We start from the raw sequence: 11,323 nt of genomic DNA on the forward strand, positions 1-11,323 counted from the left end.
TTCAAATATATGTCCCAGTGAAATGCACTGGGCATTTCCTCTGTGCTGTGCTCATTGCAGATACAGCAAGTTGTCTGCTTTCCTTCCACTGAAGGAGGCTCTCTGTGAAAATCCACGGTGAAGTCTCTGCTTGATAGTTTGGATTCTAGTTTGGATTCTGTGAACACTGAAGATGAATTCACTGCTGACAATTTTTTGAGAATTGCCAGTAGGCCACAAGACCAGAGAAAGCTGCAGGAGTGAGATATCTGTCAATTTTTTTCACGGACACTCATTTTTCCTGGAATGGTGGAAGAAATGATACTGGTTTGTCGGGGGTCTCGGAAACTTCAGGATCAGTAGACATTTTTCTGGATTTAAAGGAGCTCAGTAAGTGCTTTCTTTCTTTTTTTTTTTTTAATAGAGGCATGTTTTATTTATTTATTTGTTTGTTTGTTTTTTGTTTATACAAGCACTGGGTACAGTCAGAAGCACGGGAAGGTGAGAGAATTCACCAGAGCCAGAGCGGGGAGCAGAGCAGGCAGAAGGACCAAAGTACACTGCTGAGGGGAGCAGCGGGCGGCAGGAGAGGTCTGCGCGCCATGTGGGACCCTCCTCCGGTGGCCGGGGAGCAGCCGGGGATCGAACCGACGCTGCAGAGGCTGCGGGCAGCTTCGCAACCCAGTGCTCAACTGCTGCGCAACCGGGGAAGCCCCGTAAGTGCTTTCTAATGTTAGTATTTGTTGCTGTTTAAACATTGGCATGCATCCTGCTTGTGCTATGGCTTTGGTGAACCACCTCCTCTACTTGCAAAGGATGATTTCAAATATGTGAGATGTGGCTTAAGAGTTTGTTGTTTTCACTTGTGCATATGTGATTGTGAAGCTACTCTGGGTAAACTCTCAGGTAACTCTGTGATAATATTTTATGGATTATTGGACACCACCATGTGAATGGGGCATAATGTGTGTATCAAACCATCACAGTGGATGCTGAGGAGATATTGTGGTGATCAGTTCACTATACACACACACGTATGTGTGTTTGTGTGTCTGTATATATGTCTGTAAATGAAGGCACAAATATGTTTATATTTGTATATATCAGATGAGCATGATTTATACCTTAAAGTTTCAGTGTTTTGTATTCTTTTATTTTCAATTAGCACAGATTAAGAAAACAAAGAATATGGGAGCCTAGGGATTCCATGATCTGTGAGCCTTGTTTCAATGAGGCCAAAATGGTATACTCTCGTATTTTTGTGTAATTTATGTAGACAGTATTAACATAAAAAATTGAAGGGACAAAGAATGCATTATAGACATAAACAACATGTACATATTAATTCATGCAATGTGTATTGTAAATCCATAAATTACATTGAGTGTTTCTTTGTCATCTTATTTCAGTACTCCTGGACGAGAAGGAATTGAAATACTATTCATGGAGTCAGAAATACCAGAAGTTTCCGCAGTCCATAAGATAAGTAATCAGTAGCACTCCCATTGAAACTTAGTCAATGCAGGCCACACCTGTGCCCGTAACCACTGTGAGGATGAGTTTTGCACTGGTAGAGCTACTCACCATGTTCTCTGAGCAGGTCATTGTCTTCTGTGGTAAATCTGAAGCCATAGAAGTTTATATCCTCTGCTGCTTTGTGTAAATTCCAGGTATGTCTGTATCTCTCAGGCAAGATATGAAAATTCACCAATTGTGGTAAGAATGCAAGTGTTCTGCAAGAATTGGTATGGGTAGGAATTTCCCTGAGCCTACATGTCTCTGGATGTTGAAAACAACAGCTCCTGTTATAGGAGAGTTTGGCCTCAGATTCCAAAGCCAGAACCAGAAGTGCCAGGTACCCCTCTGTAGTGAGGTGTTGGATTTTGCCCATAACCATCATCAAACTAGTCCTCACGAATGTACTCATCCCTACTTCAGAGATGTGAAATAGTTGAAGTGGAAAAGAAGAGAGAATCTTCTGAGGTAGCTTCTTAAAGAGACATTTTCTCACCTCATAACAGAGAGAGATACTCCGGTTTTCCCTATTTTGAAGCAAGTGCCAGAGACCTCAGAAACTTGCCCCATTAGGGTTCCTTAGCACTGTACTCACTGCAGCCACTCTTAGCACCTTTTGACTTCTTTAAAAAAAAGATGTCTCTCCATAAATCCCACTAGTCCATAGATCTCTGACTGAAGGTGAGACCCAAGTTTGCATTGGAAATCTTCCCTTTCTAATGTTTTATTTTGAAAACAACCAGGGCGTCACATGGCTAGAAAGAGTTGCACGACCCCCATTTGTGCCTGTGTCTATGGGCCCACATCTGGCTCTCAGAGTGGTGGGAAGAAGTGACACTGCCTGAAGGTCCTCTGGATTCTAAACTGCTCAGTAAGTGTTGTCTCATGTGGAGTTTTGGATGGTTTCTCAAACATATTAACATGCATCTTGCTCATGGAAATGGGATGCTGGACACCCTCTTCTCCTCCCAGAGATCGTGATTCAGAATCTGTGAGTTGGGGTTTGGGGTTTAGAACTTTTTCAAGCTCGCAGGTGGTGGTCAAATGCTGGTTCAAGCAATAAACTGTGATAACCACTAATGGAGCTTGAAAGACCACCATTTGAAAGGGGAATGTGTGAGATTAAATTAACTTTTGTCATAATCAGTTCACAATATAGAAATATGTTAAGCAGTATGTACTAAACCTTCAGTTTTTACAGTGCATTAGGTCTGTCAGTGAAACAGGAAGGAAAACAATGGGAATGAATGATTGTATCTCTGTCTTAGAGGCTATTAGCACTGTCCTGTCCTCAAATTTGCCATTCCTCTTTTAGGAATCACAATGATAGGCTTTTTCTCCAAACTCACCAGAAAAGGAGAATGATTGCTTTGCCCTCTTTTCTAGCCAAGTATATAGAGCTTCAGAAAGGTTTCCCCCACCAAGGCCAGCTCAACAGTAAACTTATTTTCAAACCTCTCAAAAAAAAGAAGCCCCCTGAGAAAGTCTACTACTAGTCCAAAGTTGTCTGTTAGCATGATTGGTAAAAGGTAACAGTGGAGCTTATCCATTATTAAAATCTCTGATAATAACAAGGAGAAGACAGAATTAGAGATGGCTGAAGGAATTAACATGTGGTGGTGTCTCATGCACACTTCAGCTTCATAGAATGATAGAACAAAGTGATATTGACTGCTCTGGAGGCTCCAAAACTTCAGTAGTCAAAAGTGGATCCTCTCATGTCAAAAGCACGTTAAGTATTATCCCACAGGCATTTATGGTAGACCTCAAATGTTAAAAAATGACTTGTTGAACCTCAAATTGATATAACCCCTCCTCTAACCCCAAGAGTTTCTGATTCAGTACATCTGCATGTGGGGGTGGAGGGTGCTGGGGTTTTGCATATCTAACAAGTACATAGGTTATGTCCTTTGGGTTACACTCGTAACATTGATGTTTACTATTTGAAGGGAGATCATCTGAGAATGAACCAATATAGATAAATCCAGAGCCTGAGATTCTTGATGATGTGATCTGAGCACCTATGGTCAGGAGTGCCAGAAAAGCAGAAATCTCACCCTTTGTTTTCTTTTAATTAAAGTTAAATAAGATACTTCAAATTCAAGCAAAAGCAAAGTATTGATGGAATTTTCAATGACAACTAGTTTACCACCATGAATTTTTTTTTAAGATTTATTTATTCATGCAGATGCGCTGGAAGGTGAGAGGATTCACCAGAGACAGAGCGGGGAACAGAACACCAGACTGACTGAAATACACTGCTGAGGGGAGCAGCGGGTGAGACAGGAGAGGTCTGCTGCGCCATGTGGGATTCTCGCCATCCAGCCGGGATCGAAACCACGTTGCAGAGGCTGCGGACAGCTTCACAGCACTGCGCTCAACTGCTTGCGCCACCAGGGAAGGCCCCACTACCATGTATTTTTTAAGTAAATAAATTTGTCATTTACTTAATAAATTGATCGTATAACCAAAAAAAATATAAATACATAATTATAATTTATATATAAACTGTTAAAATGTGTTTATATATTTATATATTATATATCATTCTAATATCTGACATAACAATATGTAAAAGAAATGAATATGCCTATTAAGAGTGATTGTTAAATCTCTTAAATTACTTCTGCAAACCTTTGAAACTTTCTGCAAAATGAATGTGTTTCCAATATATTTGTTTAAAGATTCATTTATTTTTATAAAAGAACAGGGATACAGGCCAGAGGCGTGGGAGAGGGAGAGGATTCACCGGAGACAGAGCGGGGAACAGAACACCAGACTGACGAAATACACTGCTGAGGGGAGCAGCGGGCGCGACAGGAGAGGTCTACTTCGCGGCGTGGGATTCTCGCCAGCCGTCCAGGATCGAACCTGTGCTGCAGAGGCCGCGGACAGCTTCACAGTGCAGCGCTCAACCGCCTACGCCACCAGGGAGGCCCTCCAATATATATATATATATATTTTTTGCACTAAACAAAATTATAGCATTTCCGGAATACTACATAGTTACAACTATTATAGATTTGGGGTCTTTTGATTATTGTTATCAAAACTGTGTTTTGACTATACTTAATATAATATTCATTTTTTTTCTCTTCCAACATTGATAATAGACATTAACATTTAACCATCTTTGGTAAGCTTTTATAATTGGTCATTGGTTTTAGGATACTTGGTAATTTTTCATTGTAGGCTTTTGCAAACTGGACATTCAGCTAATTACTCAGTTGGATAGTTCAGTTTAAGCAGGTTGGTTTTCAGTAAATAGAGAGAAAGATAATTCTAATGGACATCATTAGCTTTAACTGCTCAGCATCACTCCCATTGTTTTGGAGAACTGCATTGCAGTTTTCCTTGGTGGGGGGATGGGAATGGCCTTCCCCAAATGAGTTGGTGACGCCTCCATGAAATTATTCCTAGTCTCAGATATACTGGGTTTGTATACACTAAGTTGATCAAGGTGTCATATTCAGATACCCAGTGAATGACTTTGTATTGATTTCATTGATATATAAGTTCTACTTTTTGAAAATTTGAATCCTAACCATTAATATAGTAGAAATATCTCTTCTAAATCTACTGCTTTACTCTTTCAGAAAGTGGATTCCGTGCTACTGTCCTTATCTGTGGACCTTCCATTGCTTCCGTTGGAGTCACATGGACATATTGAATTCTCTCACCAGCAGCGTTTGCAAACTTGTGCATGTTTTAGTGAAGATAATCCCACCCCCAGCTCCACTGTAGCTTCATAAAAACACTTCAAACTTTAGTTATTATTGTCTTTGTTGATCTAGAACCCTTTATTATTAAATACTGGGAGTCCTAATGCTATGAATACAGTTGAAATAGGTTTCCTAAACTTGCTGTCTTCTAGCAGGTTGATCTCTTTTTGTTGCCCTAATAGTGGTGTTTTTGCAGCTGTTTTTCTAAGTGGCATGTTGAAGCAGAAACATAGGATCACAGTTCCTTGGTTAATGCCTTTATTCAAAGATTTGGTCATATCTTTATTTTGGGGCTATGGGTGGACTCTGAGTGAAACAGGGCTTTAGGGGTGCTATAGCCATCCAAGGAGAGTGGCCAGTAGAGAATAGGTCCTGTGTGTGGGTTTTCACCTGTGCACACAGTTGCAAGACCACTCAGTCTCAGGGAACAACAATGGGGTTTATTTAATAAAACAGGGAAAACAAAGAGTTATTAAGGCCACAAGTTGCCAGATATGTCATCCTAGGTAGTGTCCACAGGGTTCAGGAGAAGTTCCAAACAAAAGGAACTTCTGTTCAAGTTCAAGATGGTGCTTGCTCAAGATGGCACTGTTTCACCAAAGAGGGCCTGGAACTTTTGTCACACTGGCAAGCAACAGGCCAGGATCCAACTCACCACACCTGGAGGCACTCACATGCAGAGCCACTGAAATGACACTGCAGCAGCCCCCAGCAGCAGTCTGAAGGTCAGGTTGGACAGCACCAGACGGTGGACAAGACAGAAATGGAGGTAGCAGCACTGGAAGGTGGTGCCAGACAATGAGATATAGCTCTTTATGAACTGTTGGCCCATGACAACAACAGCAGCTCTTTGAGACACCAGGCCTGGGACTTTTCGTGCATTCTACACCGTGGGGTCCGGGTTTCATGGGGAATGTAAACAAGGTCCCTCCCAACAACCAGTCAGCAATTCTGCTATCTGATTTAGTTAAGAAATGTTTTGGGGATTTTGGGAAATTCTCCAAACTCATCAGATTCTTTGTAAAAATAAAATATTATGCTTAAATACGTTTTTATTTGTGATTTCCATCTTACATAGCTGAACATAATCTCAGCTGATAGAATCCTTAATATAAGCGAAACATAGTTGAATTACTTATGTAGTTTTCTGACTATACAGTTATAAACCATTTACATTTAACAAATTCTATTTTATGGGATCACCCCAAAATTCATATGTTGAAGGTGTAACCCTCAGCGTGACTGCATTTGCAGAAAGGGCTTTTAAGAAGTTAATTAAGGTTAAATGAGATCATAAAGGGGCTGGGTAATCTAATAGGACTGTTGTCCTTAAAAAAAGAGAAAGAGACATCAGAGATTTCTCTCTGCATTTGCAAAGGCCACCTGAGGAGATAGTGGGCAGGCAGAAACACACAAGCTAGGAAGATAGACTCAACTAGAAACCAGCCCTGCTGGCACATGATTTTGGACTTCCAGTTTTTAAAACTATAAGAAATAAATTTCTTGAAGGTATCCAGTCTGGTATTTTGTTGTGGTAGGTCAAGCAAACTAATACATGAGATAATACTTGATATCACCTGACAAAACCAGAAAATCCATCAGTGATAGTTAACCCCAACAACAAACTCATTAATGATTTTTTTTTAATTCTTCTGAATTATTTTTTCCTATTTTTCATAGTCTCTGTGAACTTTGCTCCATCATGCAGGTATTTCCATAGAAAAAGACACCTCTCTCTCCTCTGCCTTTCTAAAACAAGTCATATCTGCTCTCATATATCCAGGTAAGCCTAACACATCCCTCACACTGTAGTTTGAATAACCATTTTATTTTTTTAACTTTTTTTTAAGATTTATTTATTCATGCATACAAGAACTGGGGTACAGGCCAGATATGCGGGAGGCTAAGAGGATTTACCAGAGACAGAGCAGGGAGCAGAACAGGCAGACTGACTGAAATACACTGCTGAGGGCAGCAGCAGGTGAGACAGGAGAGATCTGCCGCGCCATGTGAGATTCTCACTGGCCTGCCAGGATCAAACCCGCGCTGCAGAGGCTGCGGACAGCTTCGCAGCGCTGTGCTCAACTGCCTGCGCCACCAGGGGAGGCCCTGAATAGCCATTTAAAATGAAAATCTGATTACATCAATACTCTGCTTCCAAGTCTTTATCAATCTATGTAGTTTGTTATTTGTTATCTGTCCTCAAATCTTTAAATATATGTGTACCATCTCCCTATGGGGCTCAGCAATATTAAATAAAATAAATACAGAATTTAAATGAGCATTTGTTAATGTCATAAGGAGTTATGCTAAAATATGCAAAATATAATCTAGAAAGGACAACTAGAATTTCAGAGTTAAATAGTTTGAATAAAAAGACTCGGAGTATTTCTATAAAAATATGAAAAGAAAGTCTATTTTTCTGCTGTAACCTTCTTAAAGCAGGATGCTTCTTAGTCATATCCACATCACTGGCTTCTAAGACAGTGTCAGTCTCAATATATAGTCTTATTAATAAAGATTAAAGAGCTGATAGTGTCACTAGGAACACACCTAAAAAATTGAAGCATGTAGCTAAGATTAAAAAGGCTGACTCCATTTCTCACAGGTATGAAGACTTGTTTTCTTACTCATGACTTCAGCAAAGCCAGTCTTCATTAATACACATTTTTCCCATTCTGTATTTCCATTTTAGAATTCTGACATTTCTTTTACTTCATTTTGCCTTTGATTACACAGTGTGTTTCTCTCTCCTCAACTGTTAACTCCGGGGTCAATGGGACTGAAATTCTCATCCCTAGAGTTCAGCAATTAATAGATTATTACATGTTTACTGAATAAAACCACCGAAAGCTAAATTTTTGATAATTTGTACTACATCACAGGTAAGGATTTCTGTTCAGTGACAATCACCATGGACACAGTTTTTGAACCGTCACTGAATACATGGTATTTACAGTGTCTGAAACACAGTAATTACTGTCTAAATTATACAAGAAACTACTACAAATTAATGAGAAAAACACATAATATCTAATAGATAAGTGAGCAATTTACAGAACAGGAAACCTAAAAAGTGAAAATTGTATCGGTAGAGCTGCTAAGAGTACACAGCTAATCACAAAAATGTTTAATTAAAACAACAGCCAATTGATAGTAAATTGTAATAATAATAGATTGGCAACATGCAGAAAACTAGATAATACAGGCTTTGGTGGGGGTGTGGTGGTATGTCCTGCTGGTACAACCATTGTAGAAAGCAATCAGGCACTACCTTGTTTGTTGAAATAAATGGGACCTATGATCCAGAAATTCTCCTATATATATTTCCTCAGAAAATTCTTACGTAGATCCATGAGGAGACATGCATGATGATGTATATTGCTTCATTATTTGTACAACATTGGAAGCTACTAGAGTGTGTCTCACTGGGAACACATACAGTAAAAAGCTTTTAGAAAATATGACCATTATGTAGTAGTAAAAAACAACTGATTAAAAAATGCAAATAGCAGTGCAGATGAATCCTAAAAAGGCTCAATCCTAAAAAGTGAAAATACCATTAACATAAATTAAAATACCTCTTCATAAAAATTATAATATATATTTGCAATAATATATGTAAAAAAATAAACATCAGATGCATTAGAATTGATGAGAAAGAAAGGGTGGAATCCAGATTTGGGGAGATCAGGCAATTTTTATGTAAGTTTACCAAATAAGGATGTTTAAGAATATTGAAATTCTGTAATACTGAAATTTTGTCTATGTGTATCCAAAAAATCAATCAGGATTTTAATGGAAACTATGTATATGTAGGCATATATATCACCTTTGTGATTGTTGTAACCCAGGTATAATTCTCTGATCCACAAAGATCAACATGTCTCTTAATGTTAGGCTTTATAGAGGTTTATAAACTACAATTTAAAAATCATCTGTGTATATGGTTTTGCTGCTTTAAGTATTCAGTTTGTCATTCCAATTTTCCCTCTGAGCTTTCCAAGGTGCTAGGTGATGAAATGGTTGTATGGCAGAACAAAGAGTTCTGCCTCTGCTCAGAACCTTTGTCTGCCCCTGCTTCCATGGCCTACAAAAGCACCTATTGTTGAGTGAATATACATCAGAGAAGTCCAGCCTAATGAACTGTCAGTCCCTGCCTCAGCTAGAGAAAACATATGTGATAGAATGCAGGTAGAATGATCAGAAAAACAACATCTTGCCACCAGAAAAACTATCTGTCATGAAGTTCTTCGCACTTGACCTAAGTCCAAACTGAGTATGCAGTGAGGCAAAAGAAAGGATTTGTTTTACAAGTCAAATCGATAAGAGCTATGTAAGTAAAGAAAAATATTTTTGGCCATTTTTCTTTGTGTTGACTGCTAGTCAGTGGTTCTCAACTGAGACAATTTTGATCTCCAAAGTACATTTAGTAACGTGAAGACTTTTTCAGTTAGCTCAACTAGCTGGCTTTTAGTGGGAAGAACCCAGGATGCTGGTAAACATCCTATAACACAAAGGACAGACAGTTACCACTTAAAGAATTATCTGGGCCAATATATTGATAGTGATAGAGTTTAAAAACCATGTCCTAAGCTAAAAGGTTAAGTAAATAGAATGAGTCCTTAGTGCTCACTTACCCTGAATGGCAATTTTACCTCTTTTGAACTTGCCTGGACTGCTGTTGTAAATGTAGCCACATGATTTTTACCCTCATTTCTTTCAGGTTTTAATTCAAATGAATCCTCAGTGAGACTTTATTTAACCAACTTATTAATACTGGAATCCTTATCTCCTCAAAATTCTATCTGTCCTTGCCTTATTTTATTCCATATAACTTACCAACATGTGCAATATGCTTTATGTATTTATTTTCTGTGTAGACCCACTGCAATTTAAGCAGCATTTGTAACTGTTGAATCGCTAATGGTAAGGAGTACCTGCCAAATATGTGCTCAGTAATTTTTGTTAACGAATGAAATTGGTGCTAAAAATCTTAAAGAACCCGGCTCCAGATGTGGTACCCATTTCAGGTGATAGTTTCATTAAATCTTGAGATATCATTTGGTTCAAGCCATGAGCTTACTCCTACTTTCTTATTGCCTCTTCTCTATAACAAAGACCAAGGAAAATAGGAAGTTTATTCCAGTTGTGAAGATTCAGGAAAAACTCTTTGTTCACATTCAAGTGATATTTTCTCCTCAGTTTCTTTCAATTAGCATCTAAGAGAGCAACCTATGCTGAAATAGATTTTAAAAGGGATTTTTGGCTTCAGTTGTTGATTTTTGCCGGAGAAAGCCAGCATCTGGCAAATGGAAGTCTATAATTAGCTATAATTTAGAGGTTTTCCTATCCCCACTGTCCATACTCATGAACCGCTCTCTCAGGTACACTCATGGAAAGAGGTGGATGAGAAGAAACCCCTTGAGGGCCATAAGGGTGGTATGCACAAAGAACCCTCTCCACTACAATCATTACCATTCTTGTCCATATAAAAAAACAAATGGTTTCCACTTGATACCAGTAATTAGTATATGCTAATTCCTTTTTACTGTTTTTTTTTTTTCTAAATTACTTTTTAAAAGCCACGATTATTCTGTTTGTCCTCACCATTTTGTTTTGGGTATCTTAATGGGTAAATTAATTACTTTTCACATAGACTACATCTCAGTGGAGGACCATAGTCATAGGATAGTCTCATTATTAAAGTCTAATACATAACGACCCTCTAAGAATTTTCCATTTCAGTGCCTCTCTAGACTCTTGCAATGTTGCTCACCTCTCACCACATCTGCATTCGTCAGGTCCTTCTCAGAAAATGGAACGCTAAACCGGAAAGGTCTGATTGGATTTAATGTAGGGTTTGTATAGGAAGTAAGAACAGGATCTAGAGAACCAATAAGGAATACTGGTACACCCACAGAGCCACAATGGGAACCCTTTTACTCCCCCCCACCCCACCCCCCGATGCTGGAAGGCAAGAGGAGGGAAAGGTGTTGATGGAGTCCTTCATGGGGCAGAGAAGGGCTTCAGAGGGACTAAAATAGCTAATACCAAACTAGTCCCACCCCCAATGCGGAAGGGTAACCAAGAGCCCACTAGGCCTC

At 39.0% G+C, this 11,323-nt stretch overlaps 1 long non-coding RNA gene across 1 annotated transcript; it reads left to right on the forward strand.

The window, feature by feature from the left end:
* The first annotated feature begins 572 nt into the window (after nt 1–572).
* LOC119246771 (uncharacterized) lies at nt 573–4,419 on the forward strand. Its single transcript, XR_005125552.2, has 4 exons — nt 573–695; nt 1,389–2,365; nt 3,683–3,920; nt 4,200–4,419. It is a non-coding gene; the product is annotated as an uncharacterized LOC119246771 (long non-coding RNA).
* The last annotated feature ends 6,904 nt before the right edge of the window (nt 4,420–11,323 follow it).

The sequence above is a fragment of the Talpa occidentalis genome, unplaced genomic scaffold, assembly GCF_014898055.3.
Source record: "Talpa occidentalis isolate TD23 unplaced genomic scaffold, MPIMG_talOcc4v2.1 talOcc4.15, whole genome shotgun sequence".
Lineage (NCBI taxonomy): Eukaryota > Metazoa > Chordata > Mammalia > Eulipotyphla > Talpidae > Talpa > Talpa occidentalis.